The sequence below is a fragment of the Sminthopsis crassicaudata genome, chromosome 1 (genome assembly GCF_048593235.1).
Source record: "Sminthopsis crassicaudata isolate SCR6 chromosome 1, ASM4859323v1, whole genome shotgun sequence".
NCBI classification, from domain to species: Eukaryota; Metazoa; Chordata; class Mammalia; order Dasyuromorphia; family Dasyuridae; genus Sminthopsis; species Sminthopsis crassicaudata.
In genome coordinates this window covers 80,879,048-80,906,519 of record NC_133617.1, presented here as the reverse complement: position 1 = coordinate 80,906,519, position 27,472 = coordinate 80,879,048, and the positions used below count along the sequence as shown (strand labels likewise).

Here is a 27,472-nt window from a genome sequence, read left to right as displayed (position 1 = left end):
TAAGCCTTCTTTAACACACTGCTTTTTTCTTTCGTGTACTAATTCTATCTATCTATCCTTCCTTCAGTCCCACCTATTTTCAGCTCCCAATCTCCCTCCCCCCCTTCCAGGATGCTACTGGGAAGTGTGAGAGGCAGGGATCAAGCTGCTGTCTCCTGACTGGATTGTACAGAAAGCTCTTTCTCTCTCTCTCTCTCTCTCTCTCTCTCTCTCTCTCTCTCTCTCTCTCTCTCTCTCTCTCTCTCTCTCACACACACACACACACACACACAAAACACACACACATCACACACACACACACACACACACACACACCACACCACTCTGCTTAATGTGTGCGGGCATTTTATCCATGTCTGTCTTTATCCCTCCCTCCAGCTTTCACTCCTCCCCTTTCTCGTCTTTTTTTCTTTCTCTCTTCCCCTCCCTTCCTTCTTTCCCATGTTTGCTCACTCCTTCTTTCCCCTGTCCCTGGCCTTCCCCTCCATCTCTTCCTTCTCTCCCTTTTCTCTCCTTCTCTATATCTCTTCTTCTTTCCCTCCTTCTTCCCTTTCCTTCCTCCCCTTCTTTTCCTCTTTTTCTCCCCTCCTCCCTCTCCCCCTTCTAATGTGTGATCTGGAAGGTTTATAAGCCCTGATGTAATCCTTAATGTAGCCTCTGGCTGGAGGTTCGGGATCCAGTCGCACTGAGCGAGATTCGGGAGGCAAAGAAGAAGGGGGAGAGGGGGGGAAAAAACCCTCTCTCCTCCCCGCCCCGCCCCCCGGGCTCCCCTCCCCCTCAGGAAAGGAGGAGTGGGGGGAGAAGATTCGAAGAGAAGGGGAGAGAGGCGGCGGCGGCGGCGGCAGGAGAGAGGGAGCGGTGGTGGTGGCGGCGGCGGCAGAGCAGGGATCTGCGGAGATCAGCGGCGGCGGCGGCGGCGGCAGCGGCGACGGCGGCTCTGGGCTCGGGCTCAGGCTTTGCCTGGGCGGACGGGCGGGCGCTTCTCTGCGCGGAGCCGGGTGCCCTCGGGCCGCCCGAGGCTGCGCTCGCCTCCTTGGATCTAAGCGGCGGCGGTAGCGGGCGTCCCGCGACGCGTGCGGGACTTGCAGCGCGTCCACGGCTCCGGGGGCTCCGGGAGGGGACATTTCGGTTCCGGCTGCTCTGTTTTTTGTGGAGGGGGAGGGGGACGCGAGGTCCACGAGTGTATGTGGATTTACGTCCTCTGTGGTTTGGGATCTGGAGCCCAGGGACGTGGGGCTGGCGGCCACTAAACACCCCCCCCCTTCATCGAGCTTCTCCCTGCGCCCCCGAAGGCAGCCGTCCCCAGACTCCGCCAGTGCTTCCCGGGTTCGGCTCCCTCCTGCCCCGGCTGGCGGATGCTTCCTCTGGGGGATTTGCAACTCGCCGGCCCAAGTCTCCAGGAACATCGACCCCGCTGGGGAAAGGTAAGCTGCTGCTTTTCTCTGGGTAGGGACGGAGGGAGCGGGCTGGGAAGAGAAATGGGAGTGGGTATATATGCATGGAAGAGATAAGTGGACAATCCAGACTTTTTAACTTCCCACTTTGGGGCTTTAGAAAGATCCCCCGAGGTTTGCGCTTTGAGCTCCGGAGTTCAAGCATCCCTTCCTTTTATTCTCCCCCCCCACCCCCAGCTAAACCCGCCGTCTCCTGGAGTGTTTCCAGGGTGAAGTTGGGTTTGGAGCGATTAGAATCCAGCCAGTCACCCTGTTCCCGAACCCCAGCCCAGCCCAATCTAATCCAGCCGGGAGCGAAGACAGAGGCTCTCTAGATATTCTCCATACCCGTATCCCCAGCCCCAGAGCCAAGCATAGAACATGCCCCCCGGTATTTTTAACCGCCCCCCCCCCGCTATATAAAGACCCCAGCCAGGTGAGGAACATTTCCCCCACAAAAAACCCTTTCCCCCCACCCTCCAAACGTGCACCACATATTGTCCAGATGTTCTTACTGCCCCCCTCCCCGATTGCAGCCAGGATGCTTCACTGATGTTTTCCTATCATCAGATACGAAACGTACTCTCTAAATGTTCATGCCCTTCCTCTACACAGATTCCCCAAACAGAATGAACCCCCTAAATACATCGCCCCCCATTCAAGTACTAAACATAGTTCCCAGATGTTCTCCACCCCCGGTCAAGTATGGAACACACTCCCCAGATGTTCTCTCCCTTCCCAGCCAGGTACATGCATACTCCGCAGATGTCTTTCCCCCAACACACCCATCCTTCCATTCCTCCCCCGTTTCTCTGTTTTCCACCTCTTCTTCTCGGCAGAGCGGATAAACAGCCTCCAACTTTTGATCAGTCCTCTGTTTAGTACCCATCGGTCCTCCACAGAACTGGGCCTGAGGGGGTCGCCGGGGTCTGGCCGAAGCTTTGCTTCTCCCTCCCCCCTCTCACTTGCTCTCCCTGGCCTTGCTTCTCTCCCTGGCTCTCGCTTTCCGTTGACCTGCTTGGAGGAATGTGTAACCAAGGGGAAGCGGGAGCCGTATGGGAGAAGAAACTCCGGAGGGTGCGACAAGGGGCTGGTGGTACTGATGATAACTAGACAAGAGAGAGCTCAGGACTGGAGAGATACCTTCCCCCCCCCCCCAAACACACACACACACACACACACACACACACACACACACACACACACACACTCTAGAAAGGGGGTGGCGCCCACAGCCGCGAGTCGCCAACAGGGCAAGGAGGGAGGTCGCGGCGGACACTGCGGGGCTTGAGGCCCCAAGTCTTGAAGCTACTGTGGGGCTTCCCGGACTACGGGCTGATCCTTCAGGCCCCTCCGCTTCTCCTCCTGCGCAGAGCCAGGCCGAGCCGGGGGTAACGCACCCTTGGAACCCACCAGCTCATTATCTTTGCAATGCCTCGAAGTTTCCCTGAACGTCCGGAGCTTCGGTTTGGAGGCGGCCCTGATTGGAGGAGGGGGCATCAGCTTGTGCCCCCTTCCATCCCCTTGAGCCTCCACATAGAGCTCCAAGTCTGGACTTCCACGAACTCCCTTGGAGGAGTTGGGAGGGGGTAGGTGTGCCCTTCCCTCCCTGCCCCCACTCTCCTTCAGAGTGGGGGTGGGAGTGGGAGGGGTGAAGGGGTGGAGAGCCGAGAAGAAGAGGTCCTTGTCCAATACCCTGCCCCCACCCTGGACTGAGACATTTACTGTTCCACCCCCATTCCCTTCATCACACACACACACACACACACACACACACACTCATACACTCACTCACATTCACACAGATTCCTCCTGCCCGTGCCTCTGCTGTGGGTGGCAGAGCCACCCTTTCTCCGATGCTTGTATGGGTTCTGCCAGGTCCTGGAGGAGGAAGAGGGCCGTATGATTTAAAGCTATAAAGAACGTTAGAGATTACCTAATCAATCTCCTCATTTTACAGATGAGGAAACTGAGGCCCAAAAGAAGCAAGGGAATAAAAAGGGAGAAAGATGGAGGAGAAGAAAGAAAAAAAGCAAAGGAGATACAGGAGAAGGAAGAGGAGGAAGGAGAGGGGAGGAAAAGGGTGGTGGTGGGGGGGAAGGTCGTCCAATGTTTTTTCCTGGCAAGAGAAGGGATCTCTTCCCGCGTGGCTAAGGAATATTAAGGTAGGGGGTCGGGAGAACTTGAAGAGCCCCCGGGGATGCGGATTAGCAGGTAATTGCTACATCCAGAAATCCTAAATGGTCGGGCTCTTCGCGACCCATTATCTGGGAAAGAAGGGTGAGAAATCCCCCCTCAGGCGAGGGAGCTGCCTGCTCCTTCCCTCTAGTTTCTCCAGACAATTATCCTTGCTCAGAGAGGGATTCCTGGGTCCCTGACTGGTGACTGTGAATATCAGAGCAAGGTCAGGGAGGCTAAAGGAAGTGGGAGAGGGCTTTGGGACGGGGCAGGAGGTCTGCAGAAGCCGGGGGAAAACAGAGAGACTCGGAAGAGGCCCGCATTATTTGGGATCACCCCCTCCCCAAGCATTCATCTCCCAGACCCTATCCCACCCCACCCCCATCCTTATTCTACCTCCTTTTCTCAGCCTCCTTCTCTGGAACCTGTTGATTCTCCGTCCCGGGGGCGGTGGGGGCGGAGATAGGGACCCGGAACCGGGAGTTATGTGTGTGGGGGACGGAGAGTCCGGGGGCTGGAGATGGTTGAGGAAGAGAGAGGGGGAGGAGGACATGAGAGGACGGCTGACTGGGGGGCTGGGAGTAGCTGGATAGGCTTGGCCACACTTAACTGGTGGTCTGGGGCTGCCAGCCGGGACTAGCCCCAGGGACATTGATGCTGGAGAGGTTTTTGAGCCTAGGGCCAAGATTTGCTCGAGGTGGCCTCAGCCTGGGGGCTGAGGGCTGTGCGGCGGGGCCAGACGCTAAAAGCTAGGAGCCGAGTGCCAGGCGCTGAGGCAGGTCCGGGGCAGCAGTAGGCTGGGACCCGCAGGGGCCTGGGAAGGAGCTGCAGGAGAGAGGTGCGTGCGCCCCAGAGACACTTGTTCTGGAGCTGGACTGGCCTAAGGAGGGAGAGGCCAGAGAGATGCCTGCGCCCCAGAGCGCGTATGCAGCATTCCCAGGTCGGGCGGCTGTGCAGTTGGGAGGCGGCTGAAACTCGGGGGAGGTGGAGCCGGTGGCCGGGGCCCTAGCTCTGGGGGAAAGCAGATCGAGAGCTAGTAGCTAGTTCTCCGCTTCGCGGTGCTGCGGAGACGTGCATCCGTCACATGGCAGCCTCCCGGGCTGGTGGAGAAAAGGAGGAGGAGGGAGAAGAGGAGGTGGTGGTGGAGGAGAAAGAGGAGGAGGAGGAGGAGGAATGCTTATTTAGAGGATTACGGCAGCGGTCTCTGAATCATTGCGCCCTCCTCCGGAATTCCCGGCCTGGAGGGAGCCGACCTGGCCCAAGTCTGGATTTTCACCATCACTCTTCTTCCCTCCCTCCTCTTCTTCTCCCCCCTCCTCCCCTCCCCCGCCATCCTTTTGCCTTTCCTGGAAATCTGACAGCTCCGAAGGACCAGGCAGGTGGAGCTCTGCGTCTAAGGACATGCCGGGTCCCGGTGCAGAGAGGGATCCGGCTTGGAACCTGCCTTTTTGGCTCGGTTTCCCCAGGGCCAGGACTGCTGTAAGAAAGGCTTGCAGGGGAAAGGCGTTTGGGGAAAGGAAGGGGGGGGGGGGGAGGAAGAACATCTCCGACTCATCTTAGATCAGTAGGAGCCAGAGACACTCTTTGGACTAAGTCTGGGACCTGAAGACTGGACAAAACTGGCCAGGGCTGGGGTCTGTCTCTTGCTCTCTGGCTCCTGTTTGCTTGGGCTGCTGCGGTGGCCAAGCTTTCTCGAACTGCAGAGAGATGGCGCCAGCTCCCCGCGGATGGGCTCCCGGACCTCTGTGCTTCCCCTGGCCTTCCCCGTTCGTGCCAGATGAGTGTGTGAATGCGCGCCCACGCATTTGCACATATTCGGGAGCTCAAGTCTCTGTGCCGGCATGTATATTAGGTGTGGGTCTTTTCGCATCCGTGCTTTGTACCTGCCTAGGAGGAGTACTGGGATTACTCAGATGTCTATTTGATTTCTGCTACAGTGGACGTTCCCTCCAAAGATGCAGATAGCAACCTGTCTGTCCCTTGACATTCTGGTTCACGACATAATCCCACAAGTTCCACCAGGCTGAGGTGGGGGGGAGGGGAATGTCCCAGAGGGTCTTCTCCCCCCCCACACACACAACAGGAAGACTGGGCCTTAGTCAATGTAATTTAACCAATATCAATTGAGAATCTATGAATAATCTATATATACTAATCTATAAATCGAGATTTGCCCTAAACTCTGGGGATACTAAGTTATAATAAGACTTGGTCCCTGTCTTCCTGAAGCTTACAGTCCAGTCTAGGAATATGACATCTATAAAGGTTTGTGTATCAGTGGGAGCCTATTTCTGTGTTTATGTGGTTGTATGCATCTGGGTTTCCCAGAATCCCAGAGTTAGGGAGCCTTGGTGGATCATCTCTTTTTTCCTTTGCTCTCTACTATAACAGAGGTCTATAGTGAAAATAGTTGCTTGTATACAGATAGCCCGCAAGTGACCAGAATAGTTCTATTCACTTACTCCCCTTCATTTTCTCCTTTCTTCTCTTGATTCCACAGGTCATCTTCCCATCCCCTTTCTATTATGTGCATCCCTGATGGTACTCACTCTTTCTCCCAGCTTTCTTCTTGCCTGTTCTAGTCACCCACTACAATTCCCAATTCTCCCTTTCCCCCCTCACCGTATCCCTGATCATTTCTGCTCATCCCTTCTCTTTTCTTTCCATTGCTCCCAACTCTTACTATTGCCTTCTTTCAACCCTCCTTATGGAAGAGCCCAGGATGGATAGAGTGAGGGAGAGGGGAAAAAAAGGCTCTCACCTTATTCCCTACTGGACCCCTTATTAATCCCAAGGCCCAACCTCCACAGAGGCTGCTGGAGGATAGCCTGGCTATTTATTCTATTTGGGCCCCAACTTGGGGTGGTTTTTAGAATGTATCCAAATCCCTAAAGATAATGTTGGCATTCTTAGATATACAAATATAATCGTTGGCATAGACACACAATAAACATCACACGGGGGGAAGAATTCTGCGTTTGGTATCAGCAGTCCTGGGTTCAAGAACTGGTTCAGATATTTATCGCTATGATCTTAGGAAAGTCACTTAACCTCTTAATTGCAGTTTATTTAATCTATTAAATGGTGAGGTCTTGTCCCTTTCTAAATCTTTGAAACACAAATATATAATCAACAGAATATTCCCAGCAACCACACAGAAAAAGGCATATGTCATATACGTTATAATTATCTGCAAACATTTAGGTATATACACATTCACATGTAAACATATTTGCACAAATATCTGTACGAGCTATAACAGTCATATTCACTAGTGTGAATGTTCACATGTATATATGTATATGCACACACATGTACATATACACATATGTGGCTATATCTATAAGTATATATGTAAGACATACTTTATATGCCTTCCCCCTTAAAGTATAGCACCTTGAGAGCATGAATTATCTCACTTTTCCCCTTTCTATCCCCAACAACTAGGCGGCACATACTAGGAAATTAGTAAATGCCTCTTATTTCATTTATTCATGTGTGGAACACCGGTCATGGGATCACATACAGCAGACTTAGTAAGTGGTTACTCTATGCATAAAAGGATGAATGAATTTTTGTTTATAATAATTGTAATACTAAGGATTTTATGATAATATTTCAAAGTTTGCAATGATTTATACATATTATCTTATTGGATTTTCAACAGAGCCTTTGAAACCAGTATTAGTTTTTTTTTTTTTAATTTTCATATTACAATTTAAGAAATTGAGTCCAACTGAGTCCATCAAGTGACTTTTTTCAGGAACATTCATGCAGCAGGCTTTGAGGGTTCAGAGGCAGGGTTTTAAGCCAGGTTTCCTGACTTTCAAACTTGATTGTCTTTCTACTGACTAGATGTCAGCCTGTATCATAGATTCACAGTCATTCAGTATGGCAGCCCTGGGATACCTTCCTTTTACTTAGGTTTAGACTTGATCCACATTATAAACCAGATCAAGACTGAACTCTTAGCTTAATCACAGATTAAACTCTGACTTTGAACAAAAGCTAAGATCTACCCCAATTCCAAAGCAAGCCCTGGCCTTGGCCACAGATTGAACCCTAACCTTACTCCCAGATTACTCCTGAACAGAAGTATTGAGGTGATGCAGTGATTAGAGTGTTAGAACTTGGACTGAAGAAGAGTTCGAATTTTGATTTTGGCACTTATTAGCTATTTGATACTGGGGAAGCCATTCCCTCAGCTTCAGTTTTCTCATCTTTAAAATGGGACTAACAACAAAATCTCACAGGACTGTTGTGAGCCTCCAGTGACACAACAAATGTAAATTGCTTTGCAAACCTTAACTTTATAAATGCCAGCTATTATTATTAAAGTCTAACATCCCAGAGGGCGTGAGGTGTTCACTCATGTACACATTTAGCCAAATTCAGTTCAAGTAAATATTTCTTTTACAAAACTTATCATAGTAAGGCTGGGCTAAGTAATTACATGCTTCATTTGGTATGAGTAGGTGGCATTAAACCAAGAGGGCTTCCTGGAGGATGAAGTATGACCCCTATATTATTAAATTCTAATGTGTCGGAGGGCATCATAGACACATTCAGCCAAATTTAGTTCAGGTCAATATACTTTTTATAAAGCTACCCATAGCGGCTGGGCTAAGCAAGTATATTGCTTCATTTGGAATGAATATGTGGCATTAAACCAAGATGGCTTCCTGGAGGAGGAAATATAACCCCTATATTATTTTTATTATTATAATAATTCTAATATCCTGGAGGGCATGAGATGCTCACTTATGGACATATTCAGTTCAGGTCAATATACCTTTTACAAATCTACCTATAGCAAGGTTGAGTTAAGCAATTACATGCTTCATTTGGAATGAGTAGGTGACATTAAACCAGAAGGGCTTCCTGAAGAAGAAAAATATAATCCTTATAAGGGCTTGGAGGGGGGCACATGAAGAATACTTTCAATGATGAAAAATGGGAAATAGAATGATAGGGGGAAATTAGATGAAAAAGAGGTTTGCACCAACTTTCTGTTCTTCCACTAAGCCTTGGAACTTGACAGATCTCACTTTTTTCTTTTTCCTTCCTACCATATTTCTTATATTATTTATTTATACTATTGATTACTAATAATGCACTACCTTATTTCTTTGAAATCTCTAGTCCAACCTCTTTATTTTGTGGATGAGAACCCTTATGCCCAGAAGGGAACAATGATTTATATAAGTTTACACAGTTAAATAGATTAGGATTTAAATTTAGATCTTCTAATTCCAGAATCACTGAATGTCCTTTCCTATGAGATTATTGTCCCTAAATGAGTCTTCTACATGTAATCTCTCAACAAGTATTTATTAAAGGCTGATTATGTGACAGGCACTGTGTTAAACATTGGGAGCAGAAATATAAACAGAAGGACAACCCTTGCTCTCATTCTAATGAGGGAAGATAATGTACAAACATTTGATGAAAAGGGGATAAAGTTACCTGGTCTGCACAGGGGCATTGTAGAGAAAGTCTGGAGTGAAACCTGGAGAGGAATAAGACATAACTAGACTGGGTACCCTCTTAAGAAGAGTTTCTGAGAGGAGCTATCCAATCATCCAATCACAAGCAGAGGTTTCTTTCAATATGTGAATTCCCCAGCTAGAGTGAGTTCCCAGGATGAACCAATTTCTACGGGATAATGAGAGGACTTCTGGAATGTAACCTGGAGAGAGAGAGGAAACTTACTTCTCTGGAAGGTAATGGAACTCAAGATCTAGCTAAGATATGGGACAAATCACTTTTATGTCTCAATTCTTTCCTTTTACTTCCCTTTTCGTCCTTCAGTCCCCTAAAGCAGGGAACTGGATACAATCCTCAGTAAAGAATCTTCTAAAGCTGAAAGGTGAATGGGTCAGTAGTTCAAGGGAGCTTATACAACTTCCTTAGGTAATAAATTCCTGCAGTATTCCAGTTCAATGAAGATATCTCACCTTTTCCTGTTCTCCACTTCTCACATTTCACTGACTCAGGCTCCTTCCATGATCCTGCTGCATACACACTCTTTGGAAGGGGCATTTTTAGACTGGGAAGAAAAACCGTGTGTGTAGGGGGAACAGATTAAGCATAAATTGCAAAGGAGCTTTTGAAGACATTTTCCAAGCAGCCGTAATCTGCTGCTTGTGGCTGAAGTGTAAAATTTAGTCTCCTGCAGTCTTCAGATATCATCTAATCTAATCCCTTCATTTTACATATATGGAAACTGAGACCCAGAAAGCTGAGATCACTTCTCCCCCTTTTAGGTCATTCAGAGATTTAGAATCACACACAGTGATAGAGCTAGAAAGGACCTTGGTTGTGATCCAGTCCTACCCCTGGTTTTACTGATGACTAAATTCATTTCAGCAAATATTATTTTGAGGCTCCTGTTCTTCCCAAGGCTCTGTGTTGGGGATATAGAAAATTTTCAAAAAGGCTTAGTTCTTGAAGGATCTTATATTGTACTAGGGAAACTGATACTCAGAAATCTTTAGTTTCTCAAGGTCACATGGGCATGTGGCCACCACTACTCTTCCCCCTTCAAGAGTATAAACTCCTTGAAATCAGGGATCATCTTGCTTCACCTATTAATTATTATTATTTTGTTTTGTTTTGTTTTCCTTTGTATCCTCAGAGTCAAGCAGTGAGCCATGAGCACTTCCTTTGTTTCACTGAATTTAATTAAATTAAGTAGCATATATAATGGTAGCTGGGATCTCCTCTCACTTACCCTCCATTCCATTTACTGGGTAAAGAAATTGAGGTCAGGATGCATGATGCTTAATAATAGAGTTTTATCAGGCCTTTAGGAGGCTTTCTAGAGTACTGGGTCTGGAGTTCAAATCCTGCCTCAGATACTTACTAGCTGTGTGACTTTGGGCAAGTCATTTAACCCTGTTTGCCTCAGTTTTCTCATCTGTAATGTGAGCTGTAGGAAAAAATGGCAAACTCTACTCTAGTATCTTTGCCAAGAAATCCCCAAATGGGGATCATGAAAGGTCAGAGATTACTGAAAGGACTGAACACACCAACACCCACACACATACACACACACACACACATACACACACACACACACACACACACACACACACACACACACTGATATGTAAAAGCCATTTTCCCCCCTTTTGCTCACATATCCTCATGGCTGATCATTTACTTATTGATGGGTGGGTGTTTTCCCCAAAAATGGTTAGGAAAGCTTGTCTTTTCTGGGTTTTCTTTGGTGTTCCTTTACAGAAAATTTTGACTGCCTCTTTTCTGCAAAAATTCAGAGGAGATGGTGGGCAACTAGCAATGAGCATTCTTGAGATCATGCTTTATGAGATTTGGTAGAAGAAACAGAATATATTTATCCTGGGGAAAAAAGTGACTTGGAGTAGGGGGAATGTGATAATTTTGTTTAAATATCTAAAGGGCTATGGTATAGAAGAAAGGAGAAACTTGTTTTGTTTGATCTATGAAACAGTTCTAGGAGAAAATGGGGAAGTTGCAGGAAGGAAGATTTAGGGTGACTAGTTAAAGATTGCTGATAATGGAGCTGTCTGTGAATAGAATGTCTTAGGAGGCAGTGATTTTCTACCCTGGAGTTTTGTTTTTGTTTTTGTTTTTAATAGAGAGGCTAAATAGCCACTTGTGCAGTAGAAAGACTGATAGATTGGGGGTTATAAGATCTTGAGTCAAATCCTAACTCTGCACTTACTACATTATACTAGGACAAATCAGTTAACTTCTTGGGGCATCGTTTGTAAAATAAAGGGCTTAAATGACCTTTAAGATCTGTTAGATTATATTACCTTTAAAATCCCTTCAAATTTTAATTATAAAATAGGAACCACACTAGATGCTCTCTGGAGGTCCCTTAAGATTCTGGGATTCTGTGACTAGTGCCTCAGTTGTGCCTGCTACATGATAGGGATTCTCAAAGAAAGGCCCTCTGAAGGCCTTTTCGTGGGGGCTATCTATTCTGCAATCTGTGTAAATACGTGTTATTCAGTTGTATCCAACTCTTTGTGACCCCATTTGGGTCACAGTTCTGAGTCACACAGCTCAAAAGAGTCTGAGTTCAAATTTGAACCTAGGTATTCATGACTCGAGGCCACTTAGTCACATAACTATGCCTTATCTTAGATATTCATAGTACCCTGATATTAGCTGAGTAGATAGGATAGTCTATGACTCTAAGAACTTCAAATTTTGGTTTAGCTCTTGAACCTTTTATATTATTTTCTTCCCCATCTTCATCTCTATTGTTAACATTATCATGAAGTCATCACTTTTACCATACCATTACCATCCCTATCCCCATAGTTAGCCATCATCACATCACTATAAATATTACCAGCATCAACCCATTACGGTCCCCACCAATGGTACTTTGTCCATTTCCATGATCATCTATGTCCTTATCATCAACTCACTTCAATCACCATCATCACCATTTTCATAATTATCATAGATATAAGTAAGGACACACTACAGTCACCATGATTGCATTTAAGAATCACCATTATCGCCACTTACCATTATCACCATTACCATTATTATACTAACATAGGTAGAAGGCTATGTGGCGCAGTTCTTTGATGTTTTCTCCAGTCAGTCCAATCAATTAATAATTGTATATTATGTGTGTGGCACTCTACTGAGTATTGGGGATACAAAGAAAGGCAAAAGATAATCCCTATTTTCAAGGAGCTTACAGTCTAATCGGGAAGACAATAAGCAAACAAATATGTACAAACAAGCTATTTACATTCTGTTCCATAATGTTGAATGACCTATGAAAAGAACAGGAGAAAATGATTAATAAGGAGTTGATAATCAATATAATTAAGAGAGAGTAAGAGATTACCTAGCTGTCCTTGATTGATTCATGTCACCTGATTCAGATGAACTATGTCTTTGGGTCTTGAAAGAGATTTATGAGCCATTGAGAATATCCTTTGAATAACTAAAGAATGAAAGTTGTGAAAGCAGATGATGTCTCGATTTTCATAAAAGGAAAGCTAATAAAGCCTGCAAACTATAGGTCAGTGAACTTGACTTTCTTCCTTGGAAAATTCTATAATGTATTGACCAAAAACATCATTTTATGATCAGAAGTTCTTCATTAGTGAATGCCCAGAGAAGAAAGCAGTCCTCATATAAGTTAGGATGCCATATTACAAGAATGAATTGTGCTAGACTAACTTTATTCTTTTTTCAGGATAGTATTATTAAATTGACAAGTCAGGGAAATGTTATTGATGCAACTCACCTGGATTTTAATGAAGCATTTGGTGAATGTTCTTCTTGTAGACAAGTTGGAGACAAATAGACTAGCCAATAGTATAGTTAAGATCAATTGGAAGCTTGTTGAATAGCTGGCCTTAAAAAGTGGTCATTAATGGTTCTTTTACAACTTGGAAGGAAGTCCAAGAAGTATTTCTATGCTATTTAATATTTTATCAAGGGCCCAGATTGAAGCAAAAGCAGTGTCTTTATAAAATTTGCAGATAGCACCAAAGTGGATGCAATAGCTGATAGAGATAGACAGCTGATAGAATTAGTATTTTAAAAAAATAACTCATCAAGATCTGCTAGATTGACTCTAATAAGATTTTTTTGGATGGAGTCAGACTTGTAGATTCATCAGAGTAGAGAAGTCTTAGTTTGTAGAAACTATAAACTGATGCAGATTTATAACTTACCTATAACCAACAGTATGAGTCTTAATTGAGGCATTGAGAAGTTAAGGGACTTGCCCAGAGTCAAACATGCTGTATATATCAGACATGACATGATCTTGGCTCTTTCTAAATCCAAGGGAAACTCCTTAGCCACTATGCCAGGCTTTCCCCTGAGATGGAATTCAAAATCTTATACTCAGGTTTAAAAAATTGACTTCACAAGTACAAAAATTGACTTCCCAAAGTTAGGAGAGATATGGTAAGATTGCAGTTGGTCTGAAAGTAATCTGGAGGTTTTAGTGGACTGCAAGCTCCATATAAGTCAATGAGGCAATAAGGCTTCCCAAAAAATGAATTCAATTTTGGGCTGCATTAAAAGAGTCATGGCTTCCAGGAATAAGGAGGGAATCATCCTGCTATATTCTTCTCTGTTCATACCACATTTTGAATATTGTGTTCAGTTCTTGGCATCATAATTAGGGAAGATATTAATAAGTTGGAGGACATCCAAAGGAGGGCAACCAGATGGCCAGAGGTTTCCTGTCCATGCAGTATGAGACTATGTTGAAGAAGGGATGTTTACCTTGAAGAAGGAACCCCATTGGTAAGGGGCTATTGAGGGGGAGGGTATGAGAACCATCTTCAGTTATATGAATAGCTATTTTGTGTAACAAACAGGGATTTGATTTATTCTGTTTCACCTCATGAGGGTGTAACCAATAGCAATAGATGGAAGTTTTAAAGAGACATATTTATATTCTATAAAAACATGTAGGAAAATCTTCCAAACAATTAGCAGCGCCCAGACATGACATGAACTGTCTGGTGATTTCTCTTATTAAAGGTCTTCAAGGAGCATCCGGATGCTTTAGTGGGTTTGGGGTAAACTGAATGACCGATGAGATCGATTCTAGCCCTGAAACTTGATAGTTTTAGCTCTTTCTCCTTCTCTGTAAATGTTGTATGCATTGACATATCTCTGTAAATGTTGTATGATTTCACCAGAATGAAAGTTCCTTCAGGACAGATTTTGTATCAGGTTGGGGGTTTTTTATGCTAAGAACACATGGGATGCCCAACAAATCTTTATAGTCTTGCCCTCTAGTAGCTACAGATAGAAACAAAACAAAACAGGATGAAAGACCTAGTGAAATACAGGTCAATGAGAAAGGGAGGAAATGCAGTGATTAAACCTGTAGAAGAGATTAATGAGAAGTAATGGAGAAAGGGTCTTTAGAGCTAATATAGTATGATTTTAACGTTGGTGGTGTCAGTCACTTTCTTCTTTATTTCATGTTCTCTTTGTTTCTTCTCATTAGGCAATGCAGTACATTAAAGAAAGTATGTCTTCTCGAGTTAGAAGATCAGAGATCAAATTATGTTTCTTATACTTATTACCTATGTCACCATGGTCAAATCACTTAACCATTTGGGTTCTTAGTTTCCTCATTTGTAAAATGAGTGAGGGAGTTGGAGAAGATATATCTTAAACCTCCCCCAGTTATTCCTCTCAAAATATTACCAAATGTCACTAGAAAGAGGTTACATCTTAGACGTCAGGTAATGTCTTCCTAGAATGAAGGTTGATCGATTATCTAGCAAGTAACAGAATGACTCTCTCCCTGGAGGTCTTTAAATATAGACAAAGCTGTTCCCTTAGGAGTCCCCAAGATAGATGAGATTACTCTTCAGAATTGCTTCCAGGCTGGCTAGTAGACTCCTGTTCTCAGACAGAAAGCCGTTTTAAGGTGTTATTATTGTTTGAATCCTGGAATTGTAGGGTCTCAGCGATAGAAGGGACTTCAGTGGGCATCCAGTCAAACCTCTAACCAAAGCATTATTCCTGTCTATTGGCAGGTATCCTGGACAGTGACCAACCAGTCTCTGCTGTGATGATACTGGCTTCTTGTTTTTGTGAAGAAGTAAATGAGTAGAAAATTTTCATATCTTTCTAATGAAGGAATAAAAGGCTATGAAAGTCTGTGTGCTGTTCCCAGAAGGTGTAATGGCCTACGGGTTGTTTCCATGGGAAGAAAAAGGACATGTCCCATGCCTCTGATACTTGCTACTTACTCTTGAGGAAGTAGCTTAATTTCTTTTGGCCTCCATTTTTCTCTTTTACAATGATGAGGTTGGATTTTTTTTTTACCTTTGTGGTAAATGTTAGGTCTACTTCTATGACTGTATGAATGTATTTGACACTCAAACTTCCATATCTATTTTTGAATGCCTTCCAGGGAAGAACTCAGATGAATAGTGGTAATGTCCAGAAGTTACATTTCAACTTCTGTTGTCCCCAAAATCCCAACATTTTCACTAGGACCTTCTAGAGACAATTTGGAGATTCTAATGATATGTATATTTAAAGCTGGGAATGAGTAGGGGAGGGGTGGACCCGTGCCAGCCAAGTAGAGAAAATGATTTGGGGAAGAGAGAAATTTGCAGAACTCTTCTATGGGAACTTCTTGTCATTGTGGGATCTCATGTAAATCTTTCACTTCAGCCATCTTTAATTTTCTCATTTACAAAATAGGTATGCCTATACCTGATACAGCTGTCGTACAGGGCTTTTGGAAAGACATAGTGAGGTAAACAATAAAATGTCCTTTGTAAACTATCCATGTAAGGGGTCATTATAAAGCACTATGTAGCTGTCAATAATTATTTTAACTAATAATAGTAATAATAGTGATAGTTGTTATCTTTTTCATCTATTTGATGGATTCAGATAGAAACTGTCCAACAACAAAGTACTTTTCTGTTAATATCTTTTATATTTACTGCCCCATAAGCTAATACGCATGTAGATAAAATGTCTGCTTTTTAGTAATTGAATAAGAGCATAAAAATGTTGGCTTATTGTTTGTACATTCATAGAAATCATCTCCAGGACAACTGCAGGGATAAGGGGGTGATGTGGGTCTTTTATTATTCCTACATGATTTTAATTTCTTCTGCTAAGTTTCAATATTTTGAAATTTTTCTTTCTGTGTGTTTTGGAGGTTGTGAAATAACTATGAAAAACATTAATTCTGAATTTTTATGGATCAACGATATGTCTAGGTAATTATACACAATAGTTTGGGCTGTTATTATTGTTATTATTAGTGGTAGGGACACAGTATGACAATGAATAAAGATTTGACCACAGAACAAGTAAGAGCTTGGTTCAAATTCTGATTCTGAAACATGTAGATCATAAAACCTCTCAGTGGTCTAGGCAAGAGGTGTTCAACATGTTGAGTGGGCAGCACTTTGTAAACATTTCCTAATGTGGCTGAACCAAGTTAAAATGTAATTGAGAAATATTTAACAAAATAACAAAAAAATTAACAAAAACAAATAAAAAATAAACATAGATAATATTGCATCTTAAAACTAAGTCAATATTTCTGCCTGCGGGAATTATGTATTATTTTAGGTTGTGTCCAATTCTTTGTGACCCCATTTGGGATTTTTTGGCAAAAGTTCTGGAGTGCTTTGCCATTTCCTGCTCCAGCTTATTTTACAAATGTGGGAAACTGAGGCAAACAGGATCAATCAATTTGCTATTATGTGTCTGAGGTCACATTTGAACTTAGGTCTCCCTGATTCCAAGCTTAGTATTTTATCCACGGTGCCATTTAGCTAACTTACATATTATTAGTGGCCCCAAGTTTCTATTGAGTTTTGACATAACTACTTTAAGAAACTATTATAGGTTGCAACAAAATTACTGTCCTGCATGAGTAAGGGGAGTTCTCTTTATTAGTTAAGTAACAAATCTATCCTCTAATCATTATAAATTACTGCTACTATTAGGAGTAGTTGTGGTCCTGATCCCGCTACAAATTTGCGCCATGATCTCTTGTAACTCTAGTCTTCTGTGGCCCTCGTTGTCTACCGCTCTGAAATGATGGACTTTGACTCAGTGGAAGGCCCTCTCCAATCCTGGCATTCTGCTCCTCCCCATCCTGTCCCATTCTCTCCCTCCCTCCCTTTCCCCAGCATTTCTGCTCTCCCTCTGAGAGTTGGGGAGGATAGCTCGGGCACCTAGCAGCCAGCCTTCCCAGACTGCTGATCTTGGGAGCTGAGATGCAGGGGTTGTCTGCAGGCTGGGGGTGTGGTGGCCAGGGCTCGGTGTAGGGGGAGGTGGGGGCGTTTGCCGCTGCTTCTGCTGCTGATGCAGAGACTCTGAGCCAGATCACAGTTCAGCAGCCAAAGGAGTGAGTCACTGCCAACTCTTCTGGAAAGCCTCCTAGATAAAGGGCAGATTCACTGGCTGATGGTGGGAGAGGTCAGAGCCAACTGCAGCTGGGCTCTCCACGTCTTCATTCTGTCTGAGTCTGACCCTGGCCTGGGCTCTGAGGTGACGACATAGAGGAAAAACATGCTGCAGAGCTTCTGACCTCAGGGAGCCCCCAGTCTGAGGGGAAGACACAGTCCCTGCCCTTACAGAGTCCCGATAGTAAGAACCTAGCTTTAGAGCTGGAAGGGAACTAAGAGATGAGACTGTAAACACATTTAACAGCCAAGGAAACTGAGGTCCATGGAGAAAGCATGCTTATTGCATGCCAGTTACTGCACTGCACAAACATCTCATTTGTTCCTTACAAAAATCCTGGGAGAGAGATGTTATTATATTTGCTTTACATTTGAGGAAACTGGCAGTAAGTAACTTATCCAGCATCCCACAGCTGGTAAGTGTCTGAGGATATGTTGGAAGTCAGGGCTTCCTGAATCCAGACTCAGTGCTCTCTCCAAGGTACCACCGAGCTGCCTCTAAGAGAGATGAAATGATTTATCCAAGGTCACAAAGACAGTGCACCCCCTAGGTCCTTAGACCCCTGTCATCTTTCACTGTTCAATGGAATTCTCTCAGATTCAGTCATAGACCTATTTAAGAAGCATGTCTTGAGCTTTTAATCAAGCCTTTCCCATAGTATTTCTCCCCAGCCCACCATGATAGACAGCTGCCTTTACAGGACTCTTCAGTTAGAATGATTTTGACTTTCCTCTGTGGCTTGGGGCCTCTTCTGCCTTGCATGTGTCCAAGAGCTCTACTCAGACCAGGGACTGTTAAACCTTAGATCAGGGTCCATCAGACAAACTACAAAGGCCTGTGAAGACAGTCAGAGAAACGGGAGGTAGAAGGGATTTGAGCAGAAAAGAGTTTCCCTTGAGCTTTGGCCTGTATTCTTTCTGAGAGAAGTGGACATTGTGGAACTGTCTAGTCTGTTTCTCTGCCTTGGAGCAGAATGGCATTCCATGGATCTTCAAAACAAGGCTGTGTGAGTTACTTCAGGTGAGGAGTAAATTCAACCTATTTCATTTTCCTGCAAAATCTTAGATTTGTGAGATGGAATTATAAAGTTTTCAAATATTAAAATTCTAGGATTTTAGAATATAACTAAGAATCTTAGAATGGAAGGAATTTTAATCGATCTGTGGGACTATTTTCCCATATTTGCCCCATTCCCTCCTCCTATCCTGTATTTTGAAAGTGCAGTGCCTCAACCACCCAGGGCACCTGGTTGTTGATTTGTTTGCCTTTCTCCAAGAGCAGAAATCTCACCACCTCTTTCGATCAACTATTCTAATGTTTCAGCCCTTTGGGATCCAAGAGGTTCTGCCAAATGCCTGACCACTATCTCTTTTATCAGAGTACAAGTCCATTATGTCAATCAGGCAGTACACAAACTTACCATGTGCCAAACTGTGAGCTGAACGCAGACAATTGAAAGAAAGGCAAAAACGTCCTTGCCCTCAAGGAGATTACATTTTAAGGGGAACTAACATATAACGTATCTTATTTAGATAGATTTAGACTAAATGGCTCTGAAAAGAACATAGAAGCGACTGCTCCAGGTCATTTTCTAAACAAATTCTTCCTAGACTAGAAGAAAGTAATCAAATCACTCTCAACCTCATCTGCTCCCTCTGGTCAACACTACAAATCCATTCCCTCTCTACTCATATACAACCTTTAGGTTCTTTCTTTTTATGAATATGATTTGAAAGGAACCCCTAAGGGATCAAAGAACTAGAAGGAATGTTATAAGCCACTGAACTCAACCCCCTCATTTTACCAAACAGAACAGTAAAGTGACTTGCCCAGGATCGCACTGCTAGTAAGTGCTAGACTTGAACCCAAGCCTTCCTGTTCCCACAGTTACCAACTTCTGAAGCAGGAGTCTCTGCTACAGTATCTTTGTACAAGCAGTCCTGTAAGCCTCTGCTTTAAGACTTTGTGACAGGGAATTCACTTTCCGAGGTGGCCATTTTTGACCAGAGTCTCACCTCACCTCTATGTTGCTTCGCTCCTAGGAGTGACTTGTCAGGAGATGGAAATCCTCTAGTTAAAGAAGATATCAATGCTTTATGCCCTGAAACCTTCAATTTGGGATAGGTGGATGTGGCGGGGGGAAGCAAGAAGACTGAACTCTGTTTGCTTGGTCAAGTGATCCAGCAGCTCCCTCTCAGTGCTAACATTCTGTCTCCCTGACAGACTCACCTTTACCTCTCTTCTCCTCAGGGCCTGTTAGACAGGAATAAGAAATGGTTAGAAAAAATCACTTTGGGTGTTGGGTCAATATAGACTCTCAGAAGTTCAACTGAAGGAATGGTGAGAGAGACAGAAAGAGAGAAAAGCAGTTAGAGACAGAGACAGAAAGAGACAATATCAAGAAGATAAAAAGAGACAGAGGCGGATAAGAAAAAGAAAGAAGCAGATAGAGAAAGAAAGAGATAGAGGCACAGAAGGAGAGAGGGAGATGGAGGCAGACAGAGAGGAAGAGAGACAGATAGAGGTAGTTAGAGAAAGAGGCAGATAGAAAAACAAAGAGAAGCAAAGAGTTAAAGAGAGAGACAGAGGCAGATAAAGACAGTGGCAGAGGAAGAGAGAGACAAGCAGATAAAGATGGAGATGCCTATAACCTCTAGGGGACTGGGGAGGGGGCAGATGCAGGAAGAAAGGAAAGCCATTTGTCCCCTCAGGCCCTCAGGATAGAGCAGGAGGATCATTTCTCCCATACAGAGAGTGCAGAGTATTTCTGGCACTCCTCCATCATTTCCCAGCCCGATGGTCTTCTCTTGTCTTTACCTCTGTCCCTCCTGCTGCAGGAAGAAGGCTGCTTGTCTCTTTCGTGATCGATGGCCTCCAGGCCTCCTCCCCCACCATGGATAGGGACACAAGATAATTTTGAAGAAATGATTTAAAGGCCTGCAGTCACGGTGCTGAAGAGGACTATAGAAATCACCTAGTCCCAGAGTGGAATGAGCTGCCTGGATTTATGATATTGAGATCCCCATCAGGCGGAGACAAGATGACCACTTGTCCAGGATGCTGTTGTGATAATTCCTGTTTAGCTGGATATAAGTGACACAGTGTATAGAGTACTAGGTCTGACATAGGGGGAGATGAGTTCAAATCTGACTTTAGACCTCTACTAGTCTGGGCAAGGTCATTTAATCTCATTCTTCCTAAGATTCCTCAACTGTAAAATGAAGGTATAAATAGCATTCGCCTTACTAGGCTGTTGTAAGAAAATGAGATTACACATGTGAAGTGCTTTGCAACCTTAAATCACTATATAAACAGTAGCTATTATTTACTTTTGCATGATCCATAGTTGAAAGAGACCATATCATCCTATAATTTAACACCCTCAATTTACAAATAAGGCAACTGAAGGCCAGACAGATTGAAATGACCCTCACAGACTCTGACTCTGAGACTGAATGATTCTTTGATTTATTAAGTTCTCTCATTTCCCCCTTTTCCCCAGTCTGACATCGAGGGAGTGACTTGCCAAGGCTCCCCACAAGCCAGTGGCAGTGAGTACTTCAGTAATTATGCTGGACATTCCTTCCTGGATTCCCCTGTTCTTCAACTTTGGAGTCTTGCAGAACTTAGAAGATGTCTGATAAACAAATGAATGAATGGATTAATGAATGAAAAAGCATTTTTAAGCATTTTCTGTGTGCTAATTAATAATTAGAACTGGTACATATAAGTTAAATGACAGCCTTTTATGGCAGGAAGAAGGGAGAAATGCCCATGAGGTCATAAACCCTGAGCTGCAGGTATTCTGAACTGTTGTTCATTGAGGGCAGAGACATCTGGAAGTTTGTGGGACCTATTAAATGCCACGAGCAGCAAGGATCCTTTGAGGTTGTGAGGTCTTCCTTCTTATTCTCATTAGAATACAAATTTGCTTTTATCTTTAATAAATGGTAAACTTATATGTATACCAAAGAATTGTTTTGTTAAAATTTCTTTGATTTATTATCAGCAAATGTTGGATTTTTATACCTATTTTATATACCTATATACCTGGAATTACATTAAGGTGTCATGGGAAGAGCTCTGGATTTCCAGGAGGGAGACCCCCTTTTATATATCTTATCCCATGACCCGAGAGAACCCCTTTATTACTTTGGACTCCAGGTATTATAACTGCAAACTTGAATTCATTGCTTTCTGAAGTCTTTCCAAGCTCTGACTCCTTTCTGTTTTATGTTCTTAAGACTTTCCCAGGTCTGTGCATTCTTTTCCACATCCATTCATAGGAGGGGGATGCATGTGTGCACATGGAGTCCAGCCGAGACACTCTAGGGACCTGCCTTCCCTCCTGAGCGCTTCCCTCCCTCCCCGCATCCTCCTCCCTTCTCTAGCCTCTCCGCCTGGCAGGGTATTGATTCTCTGCAGAGCCTCCCCTCCCCCTGCTCCCTCCCCTAGCCGGCCCATTCAGCCACAACACAGACCGCACTGTTCTGCAGGCTCCAGTGAGGGGCCAGCTATTCAGAGGGCTTGTTCCAGCATGACAGAGCGCCTTTTGTGGCTGGGCCTGCGGCTGGGTTGGGGATGGCATGGGTGGCCCCTGAGGGTGGGGAGAAGGCCCAGGGCTGCCCAGGATTGGGGCCTGGGACTAGTGGGGAAGAGAATCAGGTAAAGAGGGGTCAAGGAATTAGAGCAGATACTGGAAGACATAGCATGTAGAATGCTTAGTATGGGAGCTTCTTTGAGCTATACTAATAACAGTACTAATAATAACTAACTCATATTCCTATAGTGCTTTAAGATTTTTCAAACTATTTTTCCTTACAATGACTCTATGAGAGTAATTAATGCAGGAGTTAGAATCTGACTTTGAAAATAGGTGGAAACTGAGGCTCTGGTGGGCTCATTGTCTCACTCATCATCTTACAGGTAAACTGAGGTAATAATAATAAAAACAAACTCATATTCCTAGAGTGCTTTAAAATTTTTCAAAGCACTTTCCTTACAATGACTATGAGAGTAACTAATGTAGGAGTTAGAATTTCACTTTGAAAAATAGGTGGAAACTGAGGCTCTGATGGGCTCAACCTGAGTTTCAGCATCATGGAAGTTACCGTAGAAAAGAACCTGAGGCCATTATGGTCCACTCATATCGGCACAATATTTTTCCCATTAATAAATCCAGTTAATGACCTTTGCATGAAGACCTCAGGTAGAGAAGGGGAGGGAAAGCGCAGAGAGCACTCCCTCTAAAGACAGCCACATTCCATTTTTGGAAAGCTTTTGGAAATCTCCTCTGGAGATTTTCCCTAACACTTTGGAATCTCCCAGCTTCAAGCGTACCTTTTTGCTGGAGTTTCTGTCCAAGAAACAAGAGAGGAAAATTCTCTCCTGAAAAAAGCCTGGGGAGATAGAATGTAGGAAACATCACCACCAGAAGGAGCCATTAAGAAGGGGGATGTAGTGAAGGGGAAAGAGCCTTGACCTGGCAGCTGGGGGGCCAGAGCTCAGAAACATGCTGAGCTGGTGGTTAAATTTTTGGTGTGAGCATTTACACTTTGGAATTCAGCAAACAATGCGAATCAAGTCTTGGTTTTTTTCCCTGATTGTCTAGAATTAAGAAAGCAAGAGAGAAAAATGTTAATGATGAAAATTAAATATGAAATTTAGTGTTTGTTTTTTCTTCTTTTTCAGTGAGCTGGTTGTTACACATTTAACATACACTCCTATCTGGATTTTGGTACCAGCTCTGCTGCAGATTTGCTATATGATATTGGGAAAGGTTCTTCTTTTTTGATGTTTGGTCTGTGTTCTCTGTGAAATGGGAGTGTCAGATTGAAGTATAATGATAAGAATAATGAAAACTAACATTTATATAATGCTTACTATATGTCAGGAACTATGCTAAATGCTTTATAATGATTGTCTCTTTTGATGCTCCCAACAAACCTGAGAAGTAGGGGCTATTATTATCTTTCTTTTACAGGTAGGGAAACTGAGGCAAACAGTTTAAAGGATGATTTGTTTGGGGTCATGTAGATAATAAATATCTGAGTCTGGATTTGAATTAAAGTCTTCTTGATTCCAGGTTAGATGCTCTACTGTGACATCTAACCCACATGTCACTTAGTTTATCTGTACTCAAAATATGAATCTACCTTACTAGACCTGTTGCCTCCCTTCACAAGACTCTTGCCACTGTGCTAAGCCCTGGGGACGTCAAAACAAAATGGAAAACACTCCCTGCTTTCTAAGAGCTTACATTCTTCTATGAGGATACAGCATGGAAAGAGATAACAATACATGTAATAATTTGAGGGGGGAGATCACTCAAAACTAAGGGGATAAGAAAAAATTTCCCTTGGGAAGTGACATGTGAACTGATTCTTGAAAGGAATCTTAGGATTCTAACAGATAGAGGTGAGAGAAGGGTGTGCTAGGTAGAGGGGATAGCATAGATAAAAGCACAGCAAGGTATCAGCAAGTAGGCTTTTGAGTTTTAGACTATAAAGGACATGAAGGGAAGTAATATGCAATCATCATGGAAATTAGGCTAGAACTAAATTGTGAAGGGCTATATAATGATCATTAGGAGAATTTATACTTTATTTAGAAGACAATAGGGATCCATTAAAGATTCTTTAGCAGAGGAATGCTGTGATCAGGATAGTGCTTTAGAGAGGAAGGAAGGAAAGGAAGAAAGAACAAAAAAGAAAAAAAATTTTAAAAGGAGTGAAAGGAAGGATGGAAAAAGAAAGAGGAAGGAAGAAAGGAAGGAGGAAAGAAAGGAGAGAGGAAGGAAGAAAGAATAAAAGAAGGAAGGAAGAAGGAAAAGGGGGGAACAAAGGTAGGAAAGAAGGGGAAAAGAAGAAAGAAAGGAAAAGAAGAGGAAGAGAGGAATATATGAGGGAATAAGAAAAAAAGAAAAGAAAAAAGAAAAGAGAGAAAGAAAGAAGGAAAAGAAAGGAAGGAATTAAGGAAGAAAATATTGAAAGCTTCTATTGTTAGAAAGAATAGTGTTGTTGCCACTGAAGTCTACATACATCCTAAATTGTAGCTCAGGGGATTAGGGTTACATATCAGAAGAATCTTCTGGCAAAAGAAGGGATGTTAGTCCCTGTAATAAGTGACTGAGAAAAAACTGGAGGTGTGTGTGGTAGTGGCGGCGGCCCCAGTGATGGCGGTGGCCCCAGTGGTGGCAATGGCCTTGGTGGTGGCCCTGGCAGTGGGAAGGATATTCTGGGCTCTGGTAGTAATAGAGAATGTATTCTTTGGAAGCTGGCAGAGGGTAATCAGGGTGGGGATTGCCTACACTGAGTTCTAGAAACCAATTATAGTCTATCTCTCCCTGCAATTTCAACACAGAAGTAATCACAGATTCCCCTGGAGAGGAGCTAGTGATTGGCATTTAATTAAATAGTGACTAGTTAACAAGATGACTAAACAGTGGATAAGACCCAGCTTTTGCTGCCAGCCCTCAGTGAGACTTTATCCAAAGATCTCTAAGCACTGTTTAGAGTTCACTCATCCCACAGCAGGTCCTTATATTATTTCTTCTCTAATGTATTTCTAAAGGCTTCCTGGAGGAGAAGGAATCTCAGGAGATGATTTTTTTTGCAGATATTTTTCTTCATCCCCTCAGTTTTTAGCTCTTTCTTCACTGAAATTATTTTGTCTCCCTAAAAAATATACTATATTTGGTTACTTGTGTACAGGTTATTCCTCCCCAAGAAGGTGAAAGCTCCTTGAGAGCAAGGTCTGTGTCTTGTACATCATAGTCACATAATGTTTATTGAACTAACTAAATCAGCCAATCAATCAGAAACATTTATTAAGCTCCTACTATGTACTGGACTGGGTACTGGGAAATGTAATGATCTCTGGTGATATTAAGAAAGGCAAAAGCACAATTCCTGTCTTCAAGGAATTCATATTCCATTGGGAGAAACAACATGTAAATAACTAGGAGGATGCATGATTTAGGCAAAGTAGATGGGAGGTAATCTCAGAGGGGGAGGTACTAGTATCTGCTGGTGGTGGTAGGAGGACCCAGAAAGACCTCTTGTAGAAAATAGGATTTGAACAGAGACGAGAGGGAAACTAGGGAAATTATGGGGCAGCTAGTTGGTGCAGTGGATAGAGCACCAGCCCTGAAGTCTGGAGGACCTGAGTTCAAATGTGATCTCACACACCTTGTGGCTGTGTGACCCTGGGCAAGTCACTTAACTCCAATTGCCTCAGAAAAAAAAACAAAAAGAAAGAAAGAAACTGGGGAAATTAAGAGACAAAGGTGAGGAATTACATTCATATAGGTGTACATACATATATACAGGTGAAAATTCAATTATCATTTCTATATAGATGATTCTCAGAATTTATTTGACCATCCCAAGCTTGCTCTCAGGAAGCTATAGGTCTGAGGAGGATGAGAAGCATTCAGGTAGCTGGTTATTGTATATTTCTTAAAGTCCCCAAAGAGGCCAAATTTCCCCCAAACACATTAGCAAACCATTGGTGATACAGTGCTGTAGAGGGGGAAAATGCATTTTCTAAAGTCAAAGAATGCTCACTAATTGGGTGATCTTGATTGAGTCACTTAAAATACGTGGTCTCAGTTTCCCCATATTTAAATTGAATTTTTGCACTAAATGACTACCTATGGTCTCTTCTAGTTATAAACTTATGATCTTGTGAACTGTGAATCAGAATTCCATCCAAATGCTAATAGGTTAAAGAAAGATGAAATTAATTCCCGAGAACAATTGCAAAGGATTGCACTTGATTGCAAAGGAAACCTTATATCTTCTTCCTCCCAGGGAGTACTTGCTGAAGGCCAGAACTTTGTCAGTTATCTCAAAATCTGCAGAGGCTGGGCAAGGCAGTCAGCTTTGCCCCCTATAATTCTTGATTTTAGAGGAATAGGCTCACTTTCAAAGTCTCTTTTTGGGTTAGGGTTGAGGTCTAGCCTACTGGGCATCAAGATTTTCACCATAGATTGATCTTGAAATGTCTTTAGACCACTGATTGTTATTTATGGATGAGAAATTGGAAAACGAATGAAGGGAGATGAGTTTTCTGAAGTTACATGGATCTTGTATCTACAATCTACAATGGACCTCCATTCCTTTCTCTTAATCTCTTCTTAAACCTGTGCAATGTGACTTCTGACCTCTTCATTCACTTAACCTACTCTCTCCAAAGTTACCAATGATCTCTTAATTGTCAAATCTAATAGTCTTTTCTCAATCCTCATTTTTCTTTACCTCTCTGCTGCTTTTTACACTATCCTTATTCTATTGTTAATATTCTCTTCTATGTTTGCATGACACTACTTCTTGCTGGTTCTCTTCCTACTTGTGCTTCTCAGGATCTTTACTCAGCTTGTAATAGGTCTTCTTATCTTTTCCCTATACCGTTTCACTTGATGTTATCATCAGCCTCCTTGGATTCAATTATCATTTTTATGTAGATGATTATCAGATTTGTCCATCCCTAACATTTCTCCTCACCTCCGGTCTTACACAACCAACTGCTCATTGGACATTTTGAATTGGATGTCTAGTAGACATCTTAAACCCAATGTGTCCAAAATTGAACGCATTTTCTTTTCCTCTAAACCCTCTCTTCTTGCTAACTTCCCTATTACTGTGGAGAGCACTACTCTCCTTCCGGACACCCAGGCTGGAAACTCAGGTGTCATCCTTCACATCGTCCTGCTCTGGGGGTATCCCTCACCACCCATAACCAATCTGTTGTCAAATCCTACAGTTTCTCCCTTTGTAATATTTCTCTTATATGCTCTCTTCTCTCTTCTAACACTATCATCGTCTCAATCCAAGTCTTCATTATCTCCAGCCTGGGACAATTAAGCTAGCTTTCTAGTTGGCTCCCTTTTTCTTCCCATTTAAATCAATCATTCACTC

At 43.3% G+C, this 27,472-nt stretch overlaps 1 protein-coding gene and 1 long non-coding RNA gene across 5 annotated transcripts in view; one reads left to right on the top strand and one right to left on the bottom strand.

Annotated features, from left to right (window-relative positions):
* The first annotated feature begins 941 nt into the window (after nt 1-941).
* The window catches only part of ADGRB1 (adhesion G protein-coupled receptor B1), a 257,197-nt gene continuing 230,666 nt past the window's right edge, over nt 942-27,472 (top strand). For 3 of the 4 annotated variants that reach the window (XM_074264570.1, XM_074264552.1, XM_074264544.1), the window contains exon 1: nt 942-1,424. The gene's annotated coding sequence lies outside the window, so the exon portion shown is untranslated. The remainder of the gene's footprint in view (nt 1,425-27,472) is intronic. The other variant, XM_074264562.1, reaches the window with a different exon arrangement.
* Nucleotides 2,294-5,547, bottom strand: LOC141540474 (uncharacterized). Its single transcript, XR_012481544.1, has 3 exons — nt 4,008-5,547; nt 3,229-3,314; nt 2,294-2,913 (listed from the first exon to the last, which is right to left on the bottom strand). It is a non-coding gene; the product is annotated as an uncharacterized LOC141540474 (long non-coding RNA).